This window comes from Pimephales promelas, chromosome 13 (assembly GCF_988280905.1).
Source record: "Pimephales promelas chromosome 13, fPimPro1.hap1.1, whole genome shotgun sequence".
Lineage (NCBI taxonomy): Eukaryota > Metazoa > Chordata > Actinopteri > Cypriniformes > Leuciscidae > Pimephales > Pimephales promelas.
This window is the reverse complement of record NC_142781.1, coordinates 14494006-14506107: the sequence shown is the minus strand read 5'-3', so window position 1 is coordinate 14506107 and position 12102 is coordinate 14494006. Positions and strand designations below refer to the sequence as shown.

At 37.6% G+C, this 12102-nt stretch overlaps 1 long non-coding RNA gene across 1 annotated transcript in view; it reads right to left on the bottom strand.

Annotated features, from left to right (window-relative positions):
• Positions 1-4568: 4568 nt before the first annotated feature.
• The window catches only part of LOC120493501 (uncharacterized), a 153952-nt gene continuing 146418 nt past the window's right edge, over positions 4569-12102 (bottom strand). Inside the window, exon 4 of the long non-coding RNA XR_016146005.1 lies at positions 4569-4739. This is a non-coding gene — a long non-coding RNA (uncharacterized LOC120493501). The remainder of the gene's footprint in view (positions 4740-12102) is intronic.

Below are 12102 nucleotides of genomic sequence, written 5' to 3'. Positions count from 1 at the left end.
GCGTTAGTAAAGTGAACCGATAGGCGGGTCCACAACATGCGCGTGAGCAGATCCGTTTCCTCGCTAGAGAAACGTTCAGTTTTTTCCGCTTGCAAATTCCGCCATGTAAATAGCGGATCCGCCATGGCACGAGTGCAACTGGCTTTTGAAGGGAATGGGAGATTAGTTTATTCTCTGATTGGTTTATTGCACGTTACGCCCAAAACACACCCATTACTCATTAAGAGAATTGGGACAACCCTTTTTGACCATTTTTCCCGTCTTTAAACTATAGCAAAAGTGGAATTTGCACCGTGTTAGATCATTAAAATAGGGCCGTTCATACATCAAACACACAAACATAGCTTAAAAATTCCTCATTACGTCCAAAAGAAAACAAACCCTGTTAGCAAATATACTCAAACTACAGTATATAAATACGTTTGTGCATTTTTTTCTTCAGTAAAGCACTGCAAGGACATATTTATAGCCATCTGCTATGTTAAATATTTTGTGATTCAGCAAAATGCTGCCTGCCCCAACAATAATTTATACTCTTTTGTTGTAGCTCTCTCTCTCACACACACACACACACACACACACACACTCATCTGGCACAAGGCATATGCTGGTCCTTCAGCGTTGCCTATATTTAAAAGGCCATTGGGACTCCCTAGTTCTCTATTAATGTGGCCTATTGAGATTAGAGCGACGGTTGCCATTAATATCTGCACGTTTAGAGCTGCCAGTAACAGCAGGTCCCTCTCATTATCCAGACACACTCATTAGAGTCACTGCCCTCACGCTACAGAGCGGCCTTTGTGGTGAAATAGGTGCTGGTGAAAGTAAGTGTGTAGCTATAATAACTCCTCACCTGAGACCTGCAACGGCAGTGAATTGTGGGATGGAGAAAAAAATAAAACATAGAGACAATAAATTTAACCCATTTCATTTTAGGTTTTAAAAGAGTCATGTAATGACTCATGAGGAATCAAACTTAACTGTTAAAACAAACTGTTCACTGTTTTTGGTTCAAGAAACCAATGTAGACCCGAAGACGAACTGGCTAAACTCTACAAAAAGGTTCCATTGGTTATTGCATTAATTAAAATTAACTAACAATGAGTTTTACTTCTCTTTCTCAAGGGAAGGTCACTTCAAATATCATTTAACATCAACATTTTGTAAAAGTTAATGGTCTTTACGAATGAGTTTACGAATGCAGTTTGTTAAACAGGAAACCAACCCTAGATAACGAGTCAATCACAGCAAAATGTCCAAGGCGTGTACATGAAACACAGTGATACCTTTGTGCTAAAATAACATCTAGATAACATCTTCCCCGTCATGTTGGAGCCCCGAGTGATCAGATAACAGGCAGATTTTATCTACAGTGAAGCTTTAACTATGAATCAGTGAATGGGAACAGAGAGGGAAGTGTGTTCGTTTTGGTTTGGACAAAACAAAAGTACATGTACAGTACATGTTCAGAGATCGTGAGTGTGTCTTTGCAAGTTTGTAACTATGAAGACCTGAACTTAAGCATCTCACTCTCTCTGGGTACATATTCTTTACAGCATACTAACTATTCCTTCTGCATACTGTACAAAGTAAAGCATTTTCTGTATAGCATATTTAAATATAATTAAATTGAAAATAAATACATGTTTTTTTTTTTAAGAAATTGATATTTTAATTTAGCAAGGATGCATTAAATTGCTCAGTGACATTAATAATGCAGCAACATATTTGGTACTACATATTTTGATAGTCCACTTTAGACATTCAACTAACTAAATGTAACTTTGCCGCTACATGTCAACTGTCTATCATTAGAGTATCAGTCATTATGACTGTCTACTTAATGCTAACACTTTATTTTGTTCGTCCCCCAACAGATATTCTACTGACTATAAGTAACTTACTAACTACAAGCCAACTTGTTCTCCTAACCTGAACCCTAACACCTAACCCTAACCTAACAGTCTACTGACAGTCTACAACAGCCTACTAATACTCTAATTACAGTTAGTTGACATGTAGCTGAAAAGTTACTTCGTAGAATGTCTAAAGTGACTATCGAAATAAAGTGTAACCAAATATTTCTATTTCAAATGGTTTTCATGAAAAAATATTAAATTACTATACAGTATTATTTAAATTACTGTATTTTTTAACAAATAAATGCAGCATTGTTGAGCACAAGAAGCATAAACTTCTTTGAAAAACAAACAAACAAACCAAAAACGTCTATCAAAAAAAAAAAAAAAAAAAAAAATCTTCCCAACTCCAAACCTTTGACTGGTAGTGTCTAAGATTTTAATGCCTGCTGAAACAGCCTTTTCTACTCTTTTTCTCTTTGGATGAACAGCATGCAGAAAACTGGTTAAGTAAATTGCTGCTTATTTACAGTTAATCAACTGTCTAAAGCAAGGCCTTTCTATCTCTATCTTTATTCGCCCTTCTCCTAACTCATTTGGTCCCTCCCTCCGCATCTTCTTTACACAATCTTCCCTCTTCCAGGCTCCAGATGGGGAGATAAGAGGAGACAACAGAGGTTTGCTTTGAGTTTTCCATAAATGTGTGTTTGTATGAGAGAGAGAGAGAGAGAGAGAGAGAGAGAGAGAGAGAGAGAGAGAGAGAGAGAGAGAGAGAGAGAGAGAGAGAGAGAGAGAGCAAAAGGGATAGGAAGGACAAGACGACGTGGGGATTTTACAATGTTCATTTATCTTTATGGGCTTGGGGCAGGAAATTTCCTTTAATGACATGTGTCTAGGCCAGGTCTCTCATTTGCTTCTAGAAAAGTGATATCTCAGGGTCACTGTCCTGTGCTCAGACGGTGCACAACAACAGGACACACGTGCTCTTTACCATTTAAAACTGTAAGTGTATGTTAATGACAGGCTGTGATCCACACAATGATGAATAGCCGTCAGCATAAGTCAGATGGAAAACAGGTAGTCGGGAGCTCAGAGTGGCTGTGTGCCATATGCAATACTGCCAGAGTCCATTAGAAAGGTTGAGCAGCATCTTGACTTTGCAGTGTCTGAGTCACTATTCTGCTGTATTTGTACTATAACACATTTATGTGGTGGCCAAGAATAGGTCTAAAGTTGGAACAAGAGAATCCACCACCTTAAACACATTAGGGTAGCATTAGGGTAACTACAGTATTATGGAAATAACATGCTTAAAAGAACATACTTAAAGAGATAAATAAAATAAAAATAAATAAAAAAATATTAGCCTATGATTTACTCACCCTAAAGCCATCCTAGGTGTATTAAGATATTGTTCTTTCAGATGAATACAATCGGAGTCGTATTGAAAAAAAATGGCTTGGCTCTTCCAAGCTTTATAATGGCAGTGAATGGCTGTATGTCTTTGGAAGTCCATCAAAGTACATTCACGATAAAAGTGCTCCACACGGCTCATGGGGGTTAATAAAAGTCTTCTGAAGTAAAGCGATGCGTTCGTGTAAGAAAAATATCTATATTAAAACTTTATCGACTAAAATAACTAGCTTCTGCCAGATTGGCGTACGCACAGTAACCCTTGAACTTGACGCACTACGTAATGACGATCCTGGTTGCCCAGCCCTGTTTGTTTGAACCGCGAGAGGCATCAACTGCCGTCAAGTTCAAGTGTTACTCTTTTGGCGTAAATCAATGCGATGCATACACTTCAGAAGGCCTTTATTAACCCCCATGAGCTGTGTGAAGCACTTTAATCATGAATAGATGCGCTTTGATGGACTTCCAAAGACATACAGCCCATTAACTGCTATTATCAAGCTTGGAAGAGCCAGGCCATTTTTTTAATATAAAAAATTCTTTCTGAAAAGAAGAATGTCATAGGATGGATGGCTACAAGGTGAGTAAATCATGGGCTAATTTTCATTTTTGGGTGAACTGTCCCTTTAAGTAACTGAATGTAATGTTTTCAGACACTTGCATGTTATTTACTACTTTTACCCACTTAAGTAAATCTTTGCATAATTTCATAATTACTTCTATTGTCTAATATACTGCCAAGCATTTATGGTAAACTAAAATATACATTTCTATTGAAACTTGTAGGCCTATGTCATGTGTTTAAACATAGAAAGTTGCAATTTGATACATTTAAATGAAAACACACTACAATTACAATTAAAATCAAGTTCTTTACACATGATTTATGTGGGTCAACACCTCAAATTAATAAAACAAAATTATTTAAAATGATTTGAAGTGTGCGCAGCAAAAGCATATTCAGACTGATTTTATCCATCTTTTCAGTATTGAGTGAAATGTATTTATAAAATCTGTATTTCTCAGCGCGTGTCACACTGAATTCTTGGATATAGTAGCTGTGGATATAGTAGTTTTGGACACTAACCAACCAAAATCGCCAAAAATAATTAATTGTTGAATAGAATAGACACTAATTCTATTAGAATTAAAAAGAACTAACAGTAATTGTTTATTGTTTTCAAACCGGTTTCCTGAAAACCGGTTTCCGGTTTCCTGGGAGCTCCCTTGTCTTTCATTGGTCAGACAAACATTTAATCCCGCCCCCAGCTATGCTATTGGTTGTTTGCAAAATAGTTCTCAAAATGTTCAATGTATTAAAGAAGAATAGGTGCATACACAATTTCTTACAAACATTTTCAGACATGCAGAGCAATGATCTGATAGTGCCAGAGTTAAAATGTAACTTGCAAATGACTTACCAGACACTTTTGGGGCCAGTTGTGAAATAAGGTATTGGAGAGTTAACTGGAAGAAAGAAAAACAAAGTAATCAGAGCATTTTGTGAATATAGAAATAAAGAACAAGACTAAAGAGGAGAGACACAGTTCTCTGCTAATATCTAAGCATGCGATAAGGAAAATAACATGTCCCACATTATCTAAACATCATAAAGAGGTTTGGGTTCAAAGGTCAAAATGTTTAAGGGTAAGGCTGGAATGTTCTCTTCAAAACCCTATTCATTGTTGTATTGTCATTATCATACCTCTCTCTCCTTTCCTTTTAGTCTCTGCCAAACCACAAAAGAGGACTGACCCTGAAATTGACTCAGTGCTGATATAACACTGCGTTTGATGTGTGTGTACTCTGTTTTAACCGGTATGGTATAACACAAGCCCTGAGATCAAAGGGGCTGACGCTCCGTTCCTGTCCTCTCATTACTGCCACCTGGGTTGGGACAGACTGGTCTTCTGTGCCCATAAAGTCAATGCCAGGCATGCCAGGTTTGGATGCCTTCGTGTGTATGAAATGACACCACTTGAAAGGTCGTTTATTTTCTTGATCTACAACCAGTGTCTCTACAATCCTCATATTTGGATGCTTCGGTGTTTCATTGACACGGAGGTAGTGTTACAAAAACACAAGCTATCAGCTATCCGTCATCTTTACTCTAAAGCATCAGCACGGGTGACCTGGATTCTGTGTCTCATCTTTACAAACGCCTTTGATCACAACTCATAGTCATAAGACGACACTATAATATATAAAACACGCCTGTAATAAGAGATAACAGGCCACTGTCAGCTCTTGGATTAGGCTTTTGGGATCATCCAAAAGTCAAGTCAACGCACAACTCATCCAATAACTCAGTATGAAAATATAGTGGGTCTCATGCACTAATAACAAAGTTATTTCCGAAACGGTTTTCAAAATAAATATAAAATGAGGTGCACACACAATTAAATTTGGGCAAATACATTTTAGTTTAGACTACACTAAAAAAATAATAATGTGGCAATATTGTTAATATGAAAATATGGCAATTTAAAAGACTGTATTACTTTTATTTAATAAATAACTTTTATTTTTTTTAAAAACCGTTACAGTTCAAAGCTACTCATGAAGTGAAATCAACACATTTAATGACATATCCTCTATGTAATGTTATTTATGATATTTAATATTAAAGTTATAATATACTAAGAGTTCAACCTAATGAGGATAATGATCTCGGTTTCTTGAAAAAAACATTAGTGCTGGGTTCAGACTACACAATATCACAATAGTCGCTGAGTCAGATTATGTGATTTTAACCACTGAATTGTTTTTGTGTCCTGAAAGAGAAACACGTAAGACTACTTGTTGCTTCTCGACCAATCATCTTTAACGATGTGCATGATATCATCGAGAAGGCGGAACTAGTGAATGACTTCCGGAAACAAGAGCGTAAACAAACAATGGCTACTGAAATGGCGTGTTAGCTTAATGCTAATTCCAGTCCTCACTGGGTTGCTGATGCACCTCCCTCATCGTTCACCACGTTGTGGTAGTCTCTCGAGGAAACATAATAATAACAGTAGTATTGTTGTTATACATAGACTGTAAAAAAAGATGGACGACGCCCCTTCGCTCTTTTCCATCGGAGAGAACTGAAGCCGCCAGTGTCTCGATATGACGCTGACATCTTGGAACTTGAGTCTGCGCACTTGCGTGTTTCGGGACCAGTCATGCGCAGTCGTGAGCAGGAAGTAAAGCCGCGAAATCAAGGCCGCGCCCTCATTCTCGCTGAATCAAACGCACACGCACTTTCCTTAAGTGTCCTCTGTCTGCTTCGTTCTTCTCCAATGATGTCTTCTGATTGCAGAACCTCGTTAAAATAAGGTCAATACAACTACTAACTACATAATCAACATTATTAAAAAAAGTCTGCAGAGAACCTGTCAATCACAGCTGTCAATCATGATGTCAGAGCACCGTTTTTATCATCACAGAACTAACTAAAAACAAATTTATTTTAAAAACGAACACTTGAAATTACATCAACGTGATAGAAACTACAGTAAATGACAGAAACTATCTTTGGAAAAAGCATATGTGAAATGTAATTTAATTGTTTAGTCGGTCTCGCGTCCCATTGAATAACATGGGGAGGCGGGGTTTATGAGCTATACTAGGACCGGTCACAGGGGGGCGATCGAGACGTTTTGGCTTCAGTTTTGAGGGCTTGTGCGGCACGCTTGTTGTTATAGCTCCAATAACCTGTCCTCCATTGCATAACTGCTTCTTCCACATAGCAAGCAGCACCAATACTGTTTCGCTTTCATTTCGCCATGTTTGAAAGCTGTGTATGGAAGAGATGTGCTACTTTTTGTCAATGTCACAGATCTGGCACAACTCGTGGAATACCACAGATGTAGCTTCGGTTGTTGTACACTATGGCACACTATACGAGATAAAATGATCGGGCATTGTCATTTACAAATCAACAACAACCTACGTCAAATGGATAGAGCCAATATTGGGCTGGTATTGTGTAGTCTGAACCTGGCCATAATCCTTCTATAAGTACTTGTAGGTTGTTGGAGACCATGCAGTCTTGTTTGAGTTGCAGTTATTGTTGATTTATGATTGCATGTGATTATTTGTGTTGGTCTCTTCACCCAACTCTTTAAATCTACCTCGTCATTACATCTCTTTCAGATCCTGTATTTGAAATTGACCCATTTCAGACTCTAAAGCGTCACTTTATGCTGAGACAGGATTCACATGGGTGACTTTTAGTATTTGCGTACCACATATGCTCGTCAGTGGGCATGAGGGGATGCCAGTTTCAGAGAAATGTGCAGATGTTAACCTTAACAAACACTGAGAAAAAACACACTCAGAAAACCACATCCCTGCAAGCTGTTCCAAAACCTAGTGAGCTGCCTTCTTGTTTACTGCTAACTGCTAACCCAGCTAAGACTTCTCTTTCACCGAAAATCCTGTGAGGTTTAAACTCCACCTAATAGATTTTCCCTTGTCTGTCTTTCTCTCGTTTGTTTTAAATAATCGCCTAATTAAAGCTGTTAATGTCCATAAGCTAGGCTAATCTGCCTGCCTAACCCTACCTGTTAAGGAAACACTGTAAATGATTTACAAACTGTAGACAACTCAACAAAATGTTTTTTTTTTGTTTTTTGTTTTAAATAAAATTGCTCAAATTTCTCACATGAAGTGCACAGGAGTTTGACATTAGCATGTTGCTAAGCTAACAATAGCTATTTTCATTTCTGGAATTTTTGGATGGAAACGTAATGTGTATAAATTCAAAACGATGGGAACACTAAAATGCTTGGATATCCAAATATCTAAGAAGGTGGCTGGCTACTTTTTGGAACAGCCATTGATTTCAGATGCCTATCATACCTTAAAATGCTGTCTAGTTTCACTGTGTCCCACCCTCCCACATTCTCCTACACCTCCACCCAAAAACCGTCCATCAATCAATGGTGTCGTTGTTTTGTCCACACAGCACTCAGGCTGATTTTGTTCTCATCACTTCTCTTTGATCTAAAATCCTGTGAGGTTTAGGCTCCTTCACCTAATAGATTCTCCCTTATTTGTCTTTCGCTCGTTCGTTTTTATTCAGAGCTTAATCACCCACGTACAACGTGTCCCATAATGCAAAGCGGTTATTGTCCATAAGCTAAGCTAATCTGCCTGGCGTCTGAGTTGTTTTGTGGGGGTGTGGGAGTCCAGGCTCTCAGGGTGTGGAGATGTAGCAGGAGGTGTGTTTTAGGGTGTGACTTCAGCAGACTGTTCCTGCAGGGAACAGATCATTCAACGCAGGCTCAATGGAAAATCATATACCTACATTTTTGGAAAACTTCAAAAATGTACGTATACATACACTTCACTGCAGTTGCCAGCTAAAATTACCACTAGTAAACACCATGAAACACATTTCCTGATCACAAATTATGATTACAGGAGCAGAATATCAATTAATAAAAACTTAATATTTTCACATAGTTCCATGCACTACTTTGATATGACTTTAAAACACTTTTACCATTGTGCATGATTTGTAAACTAGAGGAGAGTGGGTCACAACCTAACAACATTTTGGTTTTGGCTCAATTATTAAAAAAAAAATTATTAAACTTTTTTTTTTTACACAAGCAACATACACATCTCTGCAACAAATTAACACTTAACGTTTTATTCTAGGACCTACCATTTTTGTACATTTGTTTTGGATAACCCTTTTAGTGCCACTCACTGGACATTTTACTTTGAAAGTGTCGCGAAATGTTCCAGAGCGATGTAATATCATTTTGCAGAAATGTCTCCGCAAGCACGTTTTTTCAATGAGCCGGAGTTGAGATCCTGATAGAGCCCTGCTATCAGCCGCTAATGGAGCCTGAGACAACTCTGGCTAATGCTCACAGAATCTTAAGGTAGACAGGGTCAAGGACGCACATTTTTCATCACAACCAATTACACCCCCATCTCATTGTCTCTGTGTCCCGACCCGCTTCACATTCAAGTGGTTGGGAATTCCTTTTACAAGAAACAGAGCAGCATTTGATCTGCATGGCCTCAACAGGCACTCTCATTGTGTCTTGAAATAGTGCAAAAATTGAGAAAAAGACCTTAAAAATCCCCACCAATGTGAACTTGGCCTCATCTGGATCTGAAGTGAGGGGTGGCTATTCATTGGACGGCTTGGCAACCGAAACAGAGCGACAATCTTGACCTTCATGTTTTTCTGGAATTCCAAACATTCGACTGCCGTCTCTTTCTGTCTCTATTTTTCTCAATCTGTTTTTTGTTTCTATTTCTCCCTCCATCTCTTTTCTCTGAGAGTCATGTTCGGGCATTTCAGGGGAGCCTTCAATTAGCCTTCGACCCAGGACCTTTGGCCTGTAATTATAAAAACAGTGAGAAGAGCTACGGTGCTCGGCTGGAGGTTTGAATGAACATGCAGATGTGTGGACAGAGAGGTGAGCAGTGAAGGGGATTGTATTTCAGCAAGATGACTTTGCTAAGTGTGAAAACCACAGGACGACACGGGCCTAAAAACATATCTGCCATTTCTTTCATTTCTCTCTTTTTCTCACTAACCTCATTTGACCAGATTGGGTTAGGGTCCTGATGGTTTTGCGGACGGAAATCACAACTACTTATTCAAAACTGTCAGAGAATGTCAACTTTTGAACAAATACAGAAATAGTATATTTATTTATTTATATTTATGTACTTCTATATGAAATCGGATAGTGTAGAGTTTACTTTTGAAGCCCACTTTAAAATCACTTTCACGTGCAGGTCTAACATGTTAAAATGAAAGATGCAACTAAACTATTTTACTGTTTCTTAAAAGGACAGTTTATGGAAAAAATACATATCATTTACGGACCTTCATGCAACTAAACTAAACTAAACTAAACTAAACTAAACTAAACTAAACTAAACTAAACTAAACTAAACTAAACTAGACTAGACTAGAGAACTTGAACATACCAGGAGTATTTAATTAAGTTACGGGTTGTTGCAGGCAAACATACGAAGACGAAAACAATATACACAGTTTGATGAGAATAATACAAATAGCAGCCAGACAGGCAAGCAATAAAAGCTAAATGCAACGGTGACTGGGCACATACTGTATGTACTTAAATGCACATGGCGATTAACTAAAAGATGAACAGCTGTGATGAGTTAGTGGTGGGAAAATCAAACAAAGGAACACATGTGACTAAAGAATACAAACTAAAAGTCCATGAAAACTGCACAAACTGCACTGTTAGACTTTAAATTGCCGTAATTTTACAGTTACTTACTGCAAAAAATCCCAGTAAAATACAGTTTATATTATTTACGGTTAACTACAGTAAAATGCACTGCATTGTGGGTATTTTTTAATGAAATTTACAGGAACTTACTGTGTATAGGTATTTGCAGTATTTTACCGTTTACACAAAAGCAGTAGTGTTACTGTAAATGCATCTCATATATACTGTATGAATGAGCATGAACATGACAATACTGTATTTTAAAATAGAAACATTAACACTTTAAATATAAAAACACTTCTAAGAAATAATCACTGGCAAAAAGTGCTTGTCATATGATGAGATGCTGACTCTCAACTAGAAACAAACAGTCAGGATTTTGCATATATGCAGATTAAGTGCTTCAAGTTACCCATTTTTATGGGAACAACGGACGGAACAAATTAGAAATCCGCCACTTAAAGCATTTAAATAAAAGTGTAATTTGCATTTGAACTCACCTGCTAGGCCATTTCAGAGCCACCATTTCATGTAATAATATTGTATAAAAACTGAGGTGTAGAGCGACTGGACTGTCCAGATAGATAGAGAGGAATGTGATGAGGAAATGATAGGCTAGAATTCAAACCCGGGTCCCTGCATGAACAACTTTTTCATCTCTTTCCCAAATTTATTCATCAACCACAGCTGCCTGTAATATGTTTCCATTTATATTTGTTTATTCTGTGAGGTGAAGTGTGCTAATCTTGTGCCCCTCTCAGTGTGACCCCCCTCTATGGCAAAAACGTGATGAATCGCCCTCACCCACAGATATAGCGAGTCACTGCTCAAGAAGCCCTAACTACAGTAAAAGACCCCCTGGATCCTGTTGAGCCTGAAGACTAATGCCAGATGAGCAGTTTGGACAGCACTGACTGTATGGGTGTGGGACGCTCTCTTGCAGCTGCGTGGGTTGAGGATGTCCGTGATGCGTCTATAAAATAAACAACTCTAAAACTCAACCCAGAAGACAGTAAAGGGCTTTCCATGAACCAAGAGAGCACAAACACCCCACGCATTCAAAACCTGACAGTTCATGTTGTTTTAATATACGTAAACGTTCTTTTATCGCAGCATAATATGCAGAGACAACTTTAAGTTAGGCATTTGTTGGATGGATCTGTTCAATTTCAAAACACAGCAACATTTACTCAACCAATATTTGTCAGTTTGGGGCAGGTATAGACATAGATTAACGCCCGAGTTTAGAATTTTTATTATATTATATTACTATATATATGTATATACACATTAAAAGTATGAATTGTAACTGAAATACAGCCATTGATTAATGAGGTCCACGACAGATGATTAATCAGATTTTTCTCCCAATCTAAAACCAAAACTTGATACTGACAAAACAAAATTAGATCTTGCTTGATGCAGCGATATTTTATACCTACAAGAGTCTCCGGATAGAAGTAATGGGTGGATATTCTGGAACAACGTAACATTTCTGAATGCCCATCGGCCATCTCATTTAAATATATAAATAAAAAATAAATATATAAATATATACATATATATATTTTATTTCAACATTATTTAATAAACGTTTATTATAATAATGA